The sequence below is a fragment of the Callospermophilus lateralis genome, chromosome 7 (genome assembly GCF_048772815.1).
Source record: "Callospermophilus lateralis isolate mCalLat2 chromosome 7, mCalLat2.hap1, whole genome shotgun sequence".
Lineage (NCBI taxonomy): Eukaryota > Metazoa > Chordata > Mammalia > Rodentia > Sciuridae > Callospermophilus > Callospermophilus lateralis.
The window spans coordinates 121,603,444-121,620,668 of record NC_135311.1 but is presented as its reverse complement, the minus strand read 5'-3'; positions in this window follow the sequence as shown (position 1 = coordinate 121,620,668).

Below are 17,225 nucleotides of genomic sequence, written 5' to 3'. Positions count from 1 at the left end.
GAGCAGGCTGGGGGCGGAGTCCTTGATGAGGCGCAAAAGATAGCTCTCCTGGGGGTGCTAGCGTTGCCGCCCCAGCAGAGGGCGCGCCCTCCCTCAGGAGGGCTTCCCGGAGGAGGTGCCAATCCTCCAGGGCAGGGTTGACGGGCGCATGCGCCAGGGGTACCAGGCGTTGAATGGCTTTACCCGCCTGCTGAGTTTAAACCCGGTGGTTTGGTGTTGACGGAGTGACAGTGCCTGAGCCCCTGGGGGAATATAAAAATCAGACCTAGATTTTTTTTTGCTTAATTATTTATTCTAATATTATTATTATTTCAAATATAATTTATGTAGCTAGCAATGGGCACATTCAAGTCCAACCTTAGGGAACAAACTTTTATAAACCGTGGGTATTGTTTTAGTTTGCTTGATTTCATAATTGTGAACGATATACTTATGCCTCTATTACTAAAATTATCCATTTTAACAGTATTTTTTGACTTTTTTTTTTTTTTTTTTTTTTTTTTGGTACCAGGGATTGAACCCAGGGATGGTTAACCACATCACCAGCCCTTTTTTTTCCCTTTCTTCCCTTATTCTGTTTATTTTTTTATTATTATTAGTTGTTCAAAACATTACAAAGCTCTTGACATATCATATTTCATACATTTGATTCAAGCAGATTATGAACTCCCATTTTTACCCCGTATACATATTGCAGATTCACATCGGTTCCACATCCACTTTTTTACCTACTGCCATACTAGTGTCTGTTGTATTCTGCTGCCCTTCCTATCCTCTACTATCCCCCCCTCCCCTCCCCTCTCCTCCCATCTTCTCTCTACCCCATCTACTGTAATTCATTTCTCTCTCTTGTTTTTTTTCCCCTTTCCCCTCACTTCCTCTTATATGTAATTTCGTATAACAGTGAGGGTCTCCTTCCTTTACCATGCAATTTCCCTTCTCTCTCTCTTTCCCTCCCCCTCTCGACCCTGTTTAATGGTGATCTTCTTCTCATGCTCTTCCTCCCTATTCTATTCTTAGTTGCTCTCCTTATATCAAAGATGACATTTGGCATTTGTTTTTTAGGGATTGGCTAGCTTCACTTAGCATAATCTGCTCTAGTGTCATCCATTTCCCTGCAAATTCCATGATTTTGTCATTTTTAGTGCAGAGTAATACTCCATTGTGTATAAATGCCACATTTTTTTTTATCCATTCATCTATTGAAGGGCATCTAGGTTGGTTCCACAGTCTAGCTATTGTGAATTGTGCTGCTATGAACATCGTCGTAGCAGTATCCCTATAGTACGCTCTTTTAAAGTCTTCAGGGAATAATAGTCCGAGAAGGGCAATAGCTGGGTCAAATGGTGGTTCCTTTCCCAGCTTTCCCAGGAATCTCCATATTGCTTTTCAAATTGGCCGCACCAATTTGCAGTCCCACCAGCAATGTACAAGTGTACCCTTTTCCCCATATCCTTGCCAGCACTTGTTGTTGTTTGACTTCCTAATGGCTGCTATTCTTACTGGAGTGAGATGGTATCTTAGGGTGGTTTTGATTTGCATTTCTCTGACTGCTAGAGTGGTGAGCTTTTTTATGTACTTGTTGATTGATTGTATATCATCCTATTAGAAGTGTCTGTTCAGGTCCTTGGCCCATTTGTTGATTGGGTTATTTGTTATCTTATTGTTTAATTTTTTGAGTTCTTTGTATACTCTGGATATTAGGGCTCTATCTGAAGTGTGAGGAGTAAAAAATTGTTCCCATGATGTAGGCTCCTATTTACCTCTCTTATTGTTTCTCTTGCTGAGAAAAAACTTTTTAGTTTAAGTAAGTCCCATTTGTTGATTCTTGTTATTAACTCTTGTGCTATGGGTGTCCTATTAAGGAATTTGGAGCCCGACCCCACAATTTGTAGATCGGAGCCAACTTTTTCTTCTATCAGACGCAGAGTCTCTGATTTGATATCAAGCTCCTTGATCCATTTTGAGTTAACTTTTGTGCATGGCGAGAGAAGGGGATTCAGTTTCATTTTGTTGCATATGGATTTCCAGTTTTCCCAGCACTATTTGTTGAAGATGCTATCCTTCCTCCATTGCATGCTTTTAGCCCCTTTATCAAATATAAGATATATTTTGAGAGAAGGGAGAAATATAATATAATATATATATATTGAGAGAAGGGAGACCACCTCATGGAGGGCTGGACCTGCTCACCCTTACGTTGCTTAAGGCCTTGGTAATTTGCTGAGGCTGGCTTTGAACTTAAGATCCTCCTACCTCAGCCTCTGCAGCCCCTAAGATTACAGGCCTGTGACCCCGCACTGGGTTAATATTTATTGACTTCTGATGTGGTGATTTAATTAACTGTCCATTCCCCTTTCTCCTCCCAATTTTTAATTTTTAATGTTTACATTTCTAGCTTTTCTATGGTTTCTGTTATCCCTGGGGATAATCTTAAGTGTCTGTTTCTTCTTTATATTCCATGTTTTGACTCTCCTCCGTGTGAAACAACTTCCCTTGATAGTCCCTCTCCACTTCTGCCACCTTCTATCAACTAAACCTTTACTTTTGCATCCCCGAGACTCATAACCTTTACATTCTATCCTGTAAAGATAGTTCGGTTTGCCATTATTCACCGATAGACTGATTCTTAACACTGAGAACCAAATGACGTTCCTCACATTAAGATTATGGAAACACTTTCGATATGGAACCAGGGGTCTGATGGGCCTGAGTGAGGAGGCTGAACTCACTAGCACTGAATACCTTCGTGCCCCCAGGGACCCTGAAATCCTCCAGGCCCACGGGACACTACACCACAGTTAGACTGAATGAATTTGATCAATACAGATGCATCTCAATCCAATGTCAAATAAAAACACCATGATGATAGCAAAAGGGAAACTGTGGGGTATATGGAAATTCTTCATAGTTATCTTCACATTTTTTCTGTAAGTCCAAAAATCATTCTAGAAAATAAAGTTTATTTAAAAAAAAAAATTATACGGTTGTCCATATTGAAATTTGTCATGATCTGACTCTCAGGGTCACAAACGAAGTGAGAATTGAGATTCATTGTCACCAATAACCATAATTACTGCACTGAGGAAATAAGTGACAGGCAGGTGGCACACGCCTGTCATCCCAGCTGCTAGGGAGGCTGAAGCAAGATCAGGAGTTCAAAGCCTCAGCAACCTAGAGATGCTGGAAGCAACTCAGTGAGACCCTGTCTCTAAGTATTAAAATACAAAAAAAAAAAAAAAAAAGTTTGGAGATGTGGTTCATTGGTTAAGCCCCTCTGGTACAAAAAATAATAATAAAATATATGGTTTTGCCTAGATTCTGGCCCAATACCTTTCACTCTATTGTTAGCTGTTTGTTCCATTGACATATCATGACAACTGTGCTGTATACCTAGTTCCCATTAATACATGAATTTACTTCTTAGTTATCTGTTCCATTAGTCAATTTGTCTGTTCCTGACCAATATACTATTGTTTTAATTCCATGGTATTGTGATATATCTTTAAATCTGGGGAACAAGCTCTATCCATCCACCTTTATTGGTTCCTACTTTTCTTAATTGTCTTAACTATCTATCTACATGTGTTCTTCCATATGAACTGTAGAATCAACCATTTTTACCAACTTCCCTGAATAATTCTATTGGGATTTCTATTCTAATTTCACTGAATTTACAGATTAGAGGCTTAATTCAAAATTTTTAATACTGAGTCTTCTCATCTATGAATAAGATATATTTATATCCATTCTTTCAGGTCTTCATTTTTATAAATTTTCTTCATCAAAATATTGCATGTTTTTATTCAGTTAGTCTGCACTTCATATTTATTGTTGCTTTGTTAATTGGTTTCTAGGTTGTTACCGATATAAAGGAAGGCAATTTATTTTGTTGACCTTGCATCAAGAAATTTTCCTGAATTCTCTTATTAATTCTAGTAATTTGTCTACTGGTCCTTTTTAAAATGTGTGTATCTATATGGTCAGATGGTCTATAAATAATGACAATTCCATCTTGTGTTGTATCAGACTCCTGTTATTCCTTCTCATTTATATCTTTTGGTAGATTGCATCAATCCTTATAAGCCATATTTATTTTTCTTGTCTTATTGCATTGTTTAGAACTTCTGGTACAATAATGAATAGCTGTATGGAGATCTTTGTCTTGTTCTTGACTTAAATGGAAGCAATTTTAAAGTTTCACAGATATTATTTTTGCTATAAACTTTTTGATAAATATACATTAGATAAAGAAAGTTCCTTTCTCCTATTAAGTTATTGATTTTTTCTCATTAATTGGTCTTGAATTTTATTGCATTTAATTATTATATTGTATTTAATTTTATTGTTTTTTTTTTTAAGAGAGAGTGAGAGAGGGAGAGAGAGAGAATTTTTAATATTTATTTTTTAGTTTTCGTCAGACACAACATCTTTGTTTGTATGTGGTGTTGAGGATCAAACCCAGGCCGCATGCATGCCAGGCGAGCGCGCTACCGCTTGAGCCACATCCCCAGCCCAATTTTATTGTTTTTAATGGTTCTTGAATTTTATGTTTCCTCATATCTTTTGATAGTTTTCTGCTTAAATTGATTAATATAACATACCTTGATAGAATTTTCTAATGTCAATTCATCATTGCATTCCTCATAGAACTCCTGCTTAAGTATGACACGTTGTTTTTAAAAATACTGCTACATTTAGTTTGAATCATATAAGTCAGGATTTTGCATCTATATTTTTAAGAAAGATAAGCTGATATTATGATTTTCTTACCCTGCCTTTTCTAGTTTTACTATCAAGGTTGTAGTATCTTTATATGAATTAAGTAGATTTCCCACTTTTTCTGGTCTCTGGAACAGTGTGTATACAATACAGATTTTCTTTTCCTTGTTCTTGACTTAAATGGAAGCATTTTTCCTTGAAAATTTGTTGTGTATGTTAAGGTTTGGATATGAGATGCCCCCTGAAAGTTCATGTGTGAGACAAAGAAGGAATGTTCAGAAGTGAAATGATTATATCATGAAAACTTAAACCTAATCAGTGGATTGATCTATTTGATTGGTTAATAATTTGAAAGGACTGGTGTACTGGGTGGTAACTGTAGGCAGGTAGGGTGTCACTGGAGAACTTAGGTCACTGGGGGTGTGGCTTTGGGGGTTGATATTTTGTTCCAGGGTCCTCAATCATCCCCACACCCTCTCTCCCTCTCTCCCTCTCTCTGTTTCCTGGATGCCATGAGCTGAGCAGCTTCCACCATGATGTTCTGCACCATCTCAGGCCCAGAGCAATGGAGCTAGCCTACCAGGAACTGAATCTCTGAAACCTTGAGCCCCAAATTAAACTTTTTCTCTTTTAAGTTGTCCCTTGTCAAGTATTTCAGTCATAGCTATGAAAAGCTGCAAACAGGAGAAATTCACTGGAAAACAATTGGGTGCCTCTCAACTTATTAAATGACTTTTAGTGTTTTCAGTTCCACTTCTTTTTTTAAACAATTTTTGTAATTAATACTTTTCTAAAGTTTATCATTTTATTTAAGTTTTCAAATTTAATGGCATAGAGATAAATGATCTCACAATCTAAAAATATCTTCATTGTATCAGAGTTATTTTCCCCTAATTATTCCTAATCCTGTCAATTCTTTCCTGCTCACTTTCTCTTACTCTCTCTTGGTCAGTCTTTCTAGGGTTTTCTTTTTCAAAGAATTAGATTTTTTTTTTATCATTTGTTATCTCTGTTTTTTTTTTTATCCTTTTTGTATTTTCTATTTCATTATCTTCTGTTCTTACTTTTCTTATTTACTCTCTTCCACTTCCTTTGGTTTACTTTTATTATTTTTATTCTTTCTTGACCTGAATCCTCACCTCATTTATAATTATTTTTTTTATTTTTAAAGATAGGATCTCATTAAATTGCCCAGGCTGACTTTGAGCTTGTAACCCTCCTGCCTCAGCCTCCAGAGTCACTGGCGTTATAGGTGTGTGCCACCCAGCTTGTTTTATAATTAATTCATTTAATGCTGTACATTTTTCCCTAAGTATTTCTTGAGTTAGAGCCTATAAAACTTGAATAAGTAAAGGTAGAGTTCTTATTGTCACTCAATTGTGAATATTTTATAATTTCCACTATAATTTACTCTTTGATTCATGAATAACTTAGAAATTTGTATTTAACTGTCAATTTTTAAAAAAACATTTAAATTAAAAAGTTGAATTGCAGTCAGATAAAATAATCTATAAAACACTGATCCTTCTTGAGAATTCTTAAAATTTCCTCTCTGATCTGATACATTGTCACTGTTTGTTGTGATACATTGTCACTGTTTGTTGTGTGCTTGAAAAATAAGTACATTATCAGCTTAATAGTGTAAGCTTTTATTGTCTCTCTATATTAACTCAAGTTTTTAAATCATGTTTTTCAAATCTGTAGTCTATGGTAACTTAATGTAAAATGCAATCTCTGGTAACTTAAATCAATAAAAATCAGTGTATTTTTATGGAAAAGAAACTGCCTCAGGTATTTTAAGCAAAATGAGGTTTAATATAGGGCATTGTGTGTTCCCCAAATTCAAGAGTGGACTCCCTGTAGAGGTACATTGGGCTGAGCCTAAGGACATCACCACTGGAACCATGTTGACAAATGTCCCTGTGGTGACAATACAAAGATCCAGATGTGAACACTGCATTCCCCCAACGTCCACAGCACTGGGGACAAATATTGAGGCTATAAACTCAGTGGCTGTAGACTGTGCTTGGAAGCAGCAGTGGTCTAAGGAACAGGGCAGTGGTCAATGCCTCGAATCTGCCTTTCAGATCTTGTATTAAAGCTGCCCCAGCTACAGGCCCCGTGATAAGGACATCTGGAAAACAGCTTCCCCTCCCTCCCATCCTCCGCTGTGCAGGAAGCACTCTGAGTTGTGGGACTGAATGCCGGCGGGAGTCAGTCCTCATTATTCTCTACAATATTTTAAATTATGTTTTAATCGACTGGATCAGTTTTCTCGGTGGCAAGTTTTTAACGCCTCACATCATTATTGTGAACTTGTCAATTTTTTCCTTTATGTCTCTAAGTTCCTGCTTTATATCTTTCCAAGCACCTTTTCTGAAGCATACAAATCCACCATCTCTGCATCTTTCTGGAGGATTGTAAACTTTCATGAGCCCAATGTTCCTCTCTCTTCCTCTTAATGTTCTTTTGATTTAATTTAGATTTTCTGATATTAATGTTGGTTTGCTTCTTCCTTTGGTCTGTATTTACCATGTTTAATTTTTCTGATGTTCAGTCTTGGTGTGTCATTTGGCTTTTCACCATGACTCTTACAAATGGCACATACAGTAGTTTGATGTTAGGAACCCAATCAGAGCATCTCAGGCTCTCACCTGCGGTGTGTGTAACCGCCACATATTATTGTGGTTACTGATATATTTGTTCTTGTTTCTGATGTTGTTTTTCACACATCTTATCACAAATTCTCTTCCTTTGTGGCCCCTTTTGCCTGCTAAGGATGTATCAATTTATACTTATCTCCTTTATTTTCTTGATCACATGGGAAATTATGTTTCTTCATTTCTAATTTTACACAGTTGCTCTACATATGTACTTAAATCTATATTTCTCCAAGAAAGTCTAAATTGTCATTTTTGTTCTTCTCCCAAGTAAGTCTATTTCTTTCAAACATTTCCATCCCCTTACCCCCGAAGGCACCACCTCCATTCCTTTGCTATTTTAGTTTCAGCTTTTTTCTTTCTTTCTTTTAACAGACATAAAAATTATTCTGAGCTGGGTGCAGTGTCTCATGCTTGTGATCCCAGCTCCTTGGGAGGCTGAGGCAGAAAGATCACAAGTCCAAGGCCAGTCTCAGCAACTTAGCAAGACCATTTCTCAAAATAAAAAATAAAAAGGACTGGGGATGTGTCTCCGAGGTAGAGTATCCCTGAGTTCAATCCCCAGTACTCCCTGCCCCCCCCAAAAAACTGTATATATATATTTTTATAGTCAACACTTATTTCAGATTGTCACCAGGATTTACCTAGTATCTTCTTACATTGAACTCCTTCATGGTGTGCTGGGGATATAGCTCAGATGGTAGAGTGCTTACCTTGCATGCACAAGGTCCTGGGTTCAATCCCCAGCACCACACACACACACACACACACACACAAAATCCTTCTGTGGAAAAGGCAAAACTAGAGATGGAGAGACTGTGTGGAAGGTTGCAGAAGTGACCCAGCATTTCCTACGGGTCAGGACGTTCTGTATATGTTCATTTATTGTTCACTCCACGCTCTAAGGTGGGCATCCTCGCTTGCTTTACAGGGAAGAAAAGCTGAGGCTCCTGGGATCAGGCTGCTGGGGAGAAGCAGGAGTGGTGACTAGTCTCAAGTCCAACTCCATCCAAAGCCCCTGCTCTGGACAGGAACTAGATGGGCCCTGCCTTATTGGCCACTTCAATTTCCCTGCCTAAGATGGTGGCTGTCGTTTATCAAGTACGAAAACATATCCACAGGGGCAAGCAGAGAGGTAGGTAATAGATGATTTCTTTTCTTTTTTTCTTTCTTTTTTTTTTGGTACCAGAGATTGAACTCAGGGGCACTCAACCACTGAGCCACATCCCAGACCTATTTTGTATTTTATTTAGAGACAGGGTCTCACTGAGTTGCTTAGTGCCTCGCTTTTGCTGAGGCTGGCTTTGAACTTGGGATATTCCTGTTTCAGTCTCCAAAGCCGCTGGGATTACAGATATGCGCCACTGCGCTGGGCCTAATATATGATTTTGAAATAATTTTAGGTTGACAGGAAAGTTGCAAATATGCAGAAGAATTCCATATCCTCCCCACCTGTTTCCCCAACCTTGTTTCCATGGTACATTAGTCACAACTAAGAGACCAACACTGGTATGTCAGCATTTGCTCAACCCCAGACTTTATTTGGATTTCACGTACCCCAGCCTCATGCCCTCTTCCTGATCCAGGCTCCAGTACTAGGCACCACGTGACATTTAGCCTCCTTTCTCCTGAGTCTTCTGTGGTCTGCACAGTCTCCATGCCATTCCTTGTTCTTCATGACCTTGACCGTTTTGAGGAGTATTGGTCAGGTATTTTGCAAAGTGTTGCTCAATTAGGGCTGCCTTGTCATTTTTCTCCTGATGAAACTGGTCTTAGAGGTTTTCAAAAAGAACCCCACAGAGGGACATCCTGTGGTGGGGGGGCATGTTACAGCCACAGGTGATACTGACCTTCACCACTTGGTAGAATGCTTTCCAGACTTCTCTGCTGCACAGTACTATTTTAAGAGTTGTAAGATGGAGAGAGGTACTGTTTTGAGAGAGTCATACTGTGATGCTTAGCACAGGAAAAGAACAGAAGGAAGTGCACCAAACGCTGACAGTGGATCTAAGTGCTTCTCTTTTCCTCTCTTTTGCTTTTCTGTATTTTTCTTTGTTCTATAATTAATATGTAAATGACTCAAAACTTCTTAAATTTTTAAAAACTATCCATAGTATCATCTCAATTTTATGAATAACACATAGAGCTATTTATTCATAGAAAAAAAGTTACAAGGCATTCATTAAATGTTGACAGGGGTTATCTCGGAGTAGAAATTTTTATTTCTTTATTGCAACTTTATGTGTTTTTCCGTTTTTTACTTTTTGTAGTTTTTAAGTACATAGAATTAGGCTTATCATAATCTTTGAGTATACAGTACACATCCTCAATGTTGGTCCAGTTTTCAATGTTAGTCCTTCCTTAAATTGTTTATGAATTTGTGTATTCATATGTTTATTTTATAATATAAAAAATATCCATGGAACCACTGCTCATTATGAAAAATAAATTACTGGTAAGAACTTACATCTACTAATAAGATCCTCCCCACTTTCATCCACCCAAAGTGACTCCTATGAATCTGTTCACTGTTCTTTGTTTTCCTTTTTATGTAGTTTTATCATACCTATCTCTGTTCCCCTAAGGTATATTTTTTCTAGTGTTCAGTTTTTATTAAAAGGATACTCTGTTTAATGTGGTGTTTTGGGGATTTACTTTTGCCACTCAAAATCATATTGCTAAATTCCATACATATCATTGCATGTAGCCACATCACATTTATTCTGACTGTTCACTACTCCATTGTATGTCACTCCAAAATGTACATGTCTGTTTTCTTCAGGGATTATCTGGATTATTTCTGGTGTCTTTGTTTGTTTGTTTGCTTTTGGTTTTGTTTTTTGCTAATCAGAACTTTCTAGAATGCATCTCCTGAAGTATGTGGTAAGAGTTTCTCTTGCATTTGAAGCCTAGGATTGAAATTGCTGGATCTCAGTTGGCTCAGTTTAGGAACACCTAAAACAGAGCTGGAGATAAAGTCTAACATGTAAACAGTTTATTTGGAAAATAATCCCAGAAATAGGAGTGAGGTAGCAGGGACAGTGAGGCAGGGATGAGATCATTGCTGGGGGATTGATTCCGGGAACTGTGGGCCTAAAGGATGGATGACCCATGCATGTATCTCTGGGCTCTGAGCCTCATTGGCCACGTGCTGCCCCTGGAAGGCTGACTTCCCCACACCTCCAGACTGGGCTTGGCCGTGGGCTGAGTCCCCACCTCCACCCCATCCCCAGAGAGGTGTGCAGCTTGTGGTGAGGGGGACCTCTCAGCATGGAGTGAGTCAGAACTGTACCTGGGACTTAAATTGGAAGGGAAGCTGAGGGAAGGTGACTTGGACCGGAGGCTATAGGACAGGGAATGTTTGACTTTACGAATGCCCAGTTGCCTTCCCCAGTGGCTGTGCCGGTTCACACTGCCGTGGGCGGTGCGCGAGAACCCAGCAGATCCACATCCTCCCGAGCACATGCTATGTTCAGGTTGCTTATTGACCCATTTGACTCTCTTGTTTCTCTTTCTTTCCTTCCTTTTTTCTCCTCTCTCTCTCTCTTTCTTCCTTCCTGCAATAAGCATGCCATTTTTGCTGTATTTCTTTTAAATTCAGAAGTAGAAATAAATTTTATGTTTCCAGTTGCTGTATGTTTTCTGTATCAGTCGCTACAGAAAAGTCTGAAAACCTAAGACTAGGAAAGGGCCCATCTTGAGGTGCAGGGATATTGACTCTGGGTGGAGGGGTTGAAACTCCAGGGCGATGGTGGTGGGGAGAGAGGACAACAGAGAAGGATAGAAGAAACCGAGCAAGAAGCTTAATAACAAAAGGAAGGAGAGGTCCGCAGCAGGGTCATGTAGAGGAGATTTCCAGAAAAGAGAAAACTGAGTTTTACCCAAATGAAAAGGTACTGAAAATAAGTGGGTGATGGAGGTGCCTCCCAGGTTCCCTTGTTCGCTGAAGGACATGTTTGTGGTTGTCAGTCTCATGCGCTAGAAAACCAGAAGCAGACCCTTGAAGCCCCAGGCATGAGGCTTGGGAACACAGGGTACGCAGCTTCACACCCTGGGGCTCAGTCCCCAGGACCACCAGCACCTGGAGCTTCTGACCCCTTGGAGACTCCCCTAGATGCTGTTGCTCCTTTGCATTCAAGGTCATGCCTGCTGCCACTGGGCACTGCCAACTTGTGGGTGCAGATCACTGTCACATCTCCCAGACATTGTGCTTCTGACAGAGCCCTCTGGAGACCCCTCTCATCATGGGTGCACTTCTGGATTCCCTGCACCTCTGTGCTGCTGAGCTGAGAAGATGGCCAGATGCTCTGGGGCTTGTGGTCTTCATCCTGCTGGAATGTGGACAGCACAGTCAGGAGGAAGCTGGAGCGTCTGCTACTGGTGGATATGCCTGTGCCAATGAAAAGTGGTCCTGTGCCAGAGCCAGCACTGCCAGTGGACACACAGGAGAGCTATGTGACATCACTGGTATGCCCATCTGGGTCACCTAGGTAGTGTTTGCCTGATTTCTGCTCTGAAAGGGCTGCTCTTCTCCCATCTCCCCTGCTTTCCATACCAAACTCTAGGGAGGAGGTTGCTACTTAAGTAGAGGGCATTTATGTGCCACCTCTTTGCATAGGTGATCTGTCCCTCCTCAATCTTTTATTTATATAATGTATCAGTCATTTATATGTGTATGGATCCGTGGATTTTTTTTTTCCAGTGCTGAGGATCAAACTCAGGGCCTGATGCATGCTAAAAAAGCATTCTAAAACTGAGCTAGATCCCCGGTCCAACACTCATAGATTGTTTATTTATTTATCTATGTTTGGTGCTGGGGATTGAACCCAGGACCTTGAACATGCTAGACAAGCATTCTAGCTACATTCTAGCCCTTTTCTATTTTGTTTTATTTGTTTATTTATTTTGGGATCAGAGATTAAACCCTGCCCCAGTCTGGCTGCAGCAAAATAAGGGGGAGGGGGAGGGGGGGGTGAACAACTTGTGTAGGTTGATACAGCAGGAGTAGGAGCGTTTATTGTAGGACCAGAGCGATATTTATACATTCCACACAGCCTATCTTAATTAGCATAAACTAGATACAGCAGTCAACCAATAAGGAATCTCCACACTTAATGGCTCGCTTTTGTTACTTCACAAACCACTCCCTCTGGCATTTTGCCAGGCGCCATCCAGACTTGTTTACAGACTCTAACAAAACCCAGTGGTACTTAACCACTGAGCCACATCCCCAGCCCTTTTAATATTTTATTTAGAGACAGGGTCTCTCTAAATTGCTGAGACTAGCTTTGAACTTGCAATCCTCCTGCCTCAGCCTCCCAAGCCGCTGGGATTACAGGCATGTGCCACCACACCCAGCTTCTATTTTATTTTAAGACAGGATCTCACTAAATTGCAGAGATTAACTTTGAACTTGTGATCCTCCTGCCTCAGCTTGCTGAGTAGGATTATAGGCATGTTCTCCCAAACCCAGCTGATATTTGTTTTATATTTGGGGTTGAAATATAATTCTAGTTTATTTTCTTGCTCAAGTGTTTCTGTTTTGGCCATTGGAGGTCTTTGAGTTGGCCCCTCTGTCTCTGGCATTTTTACTTACACCCATAAGTGTGTGTGTGTGTGTGTGTGTGTGTGTGTGTGTTATATTTCCTCCCTTCTTGGAGACCTTTAACCCCCTGCCCATGTCAGTTTTTGGATGCACTTGAGACTGACCCCTTCCTTCACTCACCCCTGACACTTGCCACTGGACCCCTGAGCCCTGGCTGTGCCTCTGGGACCTCAGAGCAGCTGGACATTCTGGACTTTGGACCCTGCCTTTTTCGGCCTCTCTCAGCCACTGCCCTGAAGCAGCAGTGCCCTTTCCCTGGTGGAGTCTGCTCTAGCTCAGAAAAGCTTTGGGACTAGAGTGATGTCACAGCCACCCTCAGTATGTGAACAGACTCATCTAAAGGACAAAACAAAACAAAGTCTGCCTCTCTATTGCCTTTGAAGCCTAGCTTATCTCCTCCATTTCTGTACTTCAGATAAACCCTCTTTTGCCTGAGATGTTTTAGTACACACTCTCCCATCTGGTCAGCGTAACATCTTTCGAATCAACCAGACTCCAATTCCAGTCTCGTAGCCTGGACAGTCACTTGATCCTCAAAGCATCCGTTTCATCCTCTGTAAAAGAGGAATAATAATAGCCTCCAAATAGGTACTGTTGGTTGAGCACCTGCTGTGGGTATTAGGTGATAACTCTGAAAAGCACCTAACATGAAGTCCAACACACATAGTAGGTACTCATTAGACACCAACTATTATCACTAGTTGCAATCTAGACATCACAGTCTCTCCCCTGAATCCATCCTCTACACTCACTCTAAAGCTCAGACAGAACGATGTCACTCTTGTGCTCTCAATCCTTCCAGGATGAGAAAACCCCTGCCTTTGAACTCCAGATCGTTGGAATATTCCCCTGATCTATGCCCCCAGCCTCATCTTGCTTGTTTCTCAGATCCACCAGACTATTCACTCTGTCCCAGTTGGAGAAACAGCCACCTGCTGGCCTCTGCTTGGGCCACACCCTCTTGCCATGCTCCTCCTGCCTTCCACCATCTGGGGACTCCAGGGCTCTGGTTGGTGACACAGCAGAACCTTTCCTAATGAGCCATCTGGAGCTGGTGCTCTCCTCTGCATGACAGCACCTCCTATATGCTGGATGTCCTCCCTGCCCCACCCCACACCTCCCCAGACTGCCCATGGTCAGAGCCATGTTGTATTAGAGCAGATGATAAGAATACAGGACGTAGACTCAGAGGCCCACAGGCCTGCGTGTGATCCGCCTGCGGATCATGGCCCTGCAGTTCATCAGTGACCTGGCAGCAAGCAAGTTCCCTAACTTCTGTGAGCTTCATTTTCCTTATTTATAAAATGACGATGATGATTGCAGCTACTCTATAGGAACGTTATGAAGACTGAAGCAGATAATCCACGTGAAGCACTTCTCATAATGCCCTACACACAGGAAGCGTCTAATAAATACTCCCTTTCTCTCCTAATATCAGGCATCCAGGAGTTGCCTGCTCTGCCAGGCTCCATTTATTGATGGATTCAAAGCTAAAAATAGAGCCGCAGCCTTGGGAGCAGGTCCTTCCAGAGCCTGAATTGATGCCCTTGGTGCTGGAATGAGGAAGAAGCCTGCTTTTCCCTCCAGGGACCTCCCAGAGAAACACGAATCTTAGTTTCTCGGGGTGCCGTGCAGAAGCAAGGTCCAAGCAGGCGAGCTCTGCACACAGGCTTCTGCCCAGCTCTGCCACACACTGGCCATGTGCCCTTGGGCAAGCAACTTTGCTCCTCAAAAGAGTGTTACTACTCTGGCCCAGGAAACTGACAGTGTTAATAACATCGTTTGCAGTAACAGCCGCCACTTGCAGAGGCCTTGAGGCCAACCACTGGCTCTGGGACTCTGATTGTGGTGTCCCCTCTCTGAGCCTCAGTTTTTGCATCTCTGAAATAGTCCCAGCAGCCCCGATGGATCCAGCCAGGCCATGGACAGCAGCTCAGAGCAGTAACTCCTGATGGCAATCCAAGTTATCTAGATGTCCATCTCTCCAGCTGAGGGCACAGGGAGCAGAGACAGAAATTTATTTTAGCTGTTTGTAGTTATTGATCCACCAGCCTTGGAAATGCAGAGAAATCCATCCAACAGAAAAACGCCTCTCATCTCGGACTGCTAAGCTGGCGCTGCCAGTGGATAAACCATTTCTGTGCAATCGACTTCCCTGCCATAGGCCCAGGGCTCCTGGCAAGTTGTTTTGTCTCCCAGGACAAGATGCTGATTTAATTAAAACAGATCCAGAGTTGTGGCAGAAGCCCATTTCCCATCTTGCAGATAATCTTCAGAGTGATGTCAAGGGCATAAATGTGGCTCTCAGAAGGACCAAGCCAGCCTGGTAGATATGCTGGAGCTGGATGACCCAGACCTGAGGGTCACAATCTTAGATTGTCTCTGCCATTTCCCTCTTCCTGTGACAGCTCCATCAGGCTCCAACCCCCAGCCTGTCACTCATTTCTAAATCTGAGATGGATATAGAATTATATGACAATACCATTTTATGAACAAACAATCTCATCCCACTGCAGTCCATGCAAGAGATAGAGAGCCTTGGGCCATTCGTGCCATGCGCAAAAAGGCTTCTCCCAGCCACCTGGAGCCTGTGCACCTGACAAGGGGAGAGAAAATCCCAGTTCTGCCCACAATGAGCTTAAAAGCAGGAAGACAGAATGATCAGCCAAGGGTGTGAGCAACGCCCATAGAACCCATCCCACCCACTGGGAGTGTCGATTGGCAACATCCAGGGTGCAAGTTCTGGTTTTGGATTCTCACTCTCCTGGGTACAAGCTGTACCATTGCAAGACCCTGGGCCAGGCTCTTAATCTCTCTTAGATTACTCAGATTACATTTTTTTTTCTTTGTTTGTTTGAAAGTTTTTTTTTTTTTTTTAGTTGTAGATAGTAAACTGCCTTTATTTTATTTTCTGCAGTGCTAAGGATCCAACCCAGTGCCTCACATGTGCTAGGCAATTGTTCTACTACTGAGCTACAGTCCCAGCCCTGTTTGCAAGTATTCTTGCTTGCAGACAACAGAGTCCATTCTGGGTTGTTTAACTAGAAAGGGAATTTGTTGGGGGATGTTAGACAAACAAACTCTAAAGATAGCTTTCAGGAGCCTCTCCAAGACGCACTGCAGGGTCAGACTCCTGGGGGAGCTGCTGCTGCCATCACTGATTCCAGAACCAGGCTGTTTTGGCTACCAATAAGAGATGTCCCACTGGCAGCTATACATGCACATGGTATCTCGAGTGATGGTGTGATTGGAGGAACTAGGTCACACGCCTGCACCCTAGCTGCAAGGGAAGCTGTTTTTGGATTGGGAAGGAAGGACTCAAGTTGTCAGGGGTAATCAAAAATGTAGAAAGGAATTCTTAAGATTGTCTAACAGTGACGGATGACAAATGTTCAGGTCATCTTCCTTCTTGTCTGTCTCCCCTGATTAGATTGTAAACTCCATGCAGGCAGGTATCTGGAATGTCTCATCCACCACCATATCCCCAGAACCTAACATGGAGCCTGCAATGAATAATGGATAACTTAAAAGGGGGTGATAATAGACCCACGTGTACTTTCAAGTTACTGAACAACTTACAGTCTCTGGGGGGTCCGGGGGTGGGGTGTGTCTCCATGTCTTTGGGGGCTGTTTCTTCTTAATGGAATACCCATTCTTCTATCACCCCTTGCCTAACAGTGAAATCGTCTTTATTCTTCAGTTCTCAGCTTTGACTCACCTGTCCCTGGAGGCCTTCCTGGGTGTACAACTCCATCCCCACCACCACCATTGTCACCACCCCCACATCCTTGCACTGGGGAGCTCGTTTAGTGGGATGGTCAAGAAGACCATCTCTGAAGTTGAATGACCTGATTTCAAATGCTAGTGGCCTTGGCTCTTGCTAAGCTGTTAGATCTTGAATAAGCCATTTGATCATTCTGAGGCTCATTGTCCTCCTCTACAAGATGGGGATAAATAAGTCACAGGATGGTTGTGAGGTTTAAATGAGATGGTGTATGCAAGTCCTGAGGGTGGGACTGGAACAGAGAAAGCTTGATCAGCTATTGTTGCTGCTGTAATTCTTACTGTTCTAGCGCTTATCAGGGCTACATTATGTCTGTATCCCCAACAAAACTGAGCCCCTGGAAATCAGAAACTAGGGTGACCTTTAACCCAGCACTCTTTCATGCCCATCCCATACAGATGAGATGTCCTCACGATATTTGTCGCACAAACTCAAAGCAACTACAAATGCCAAG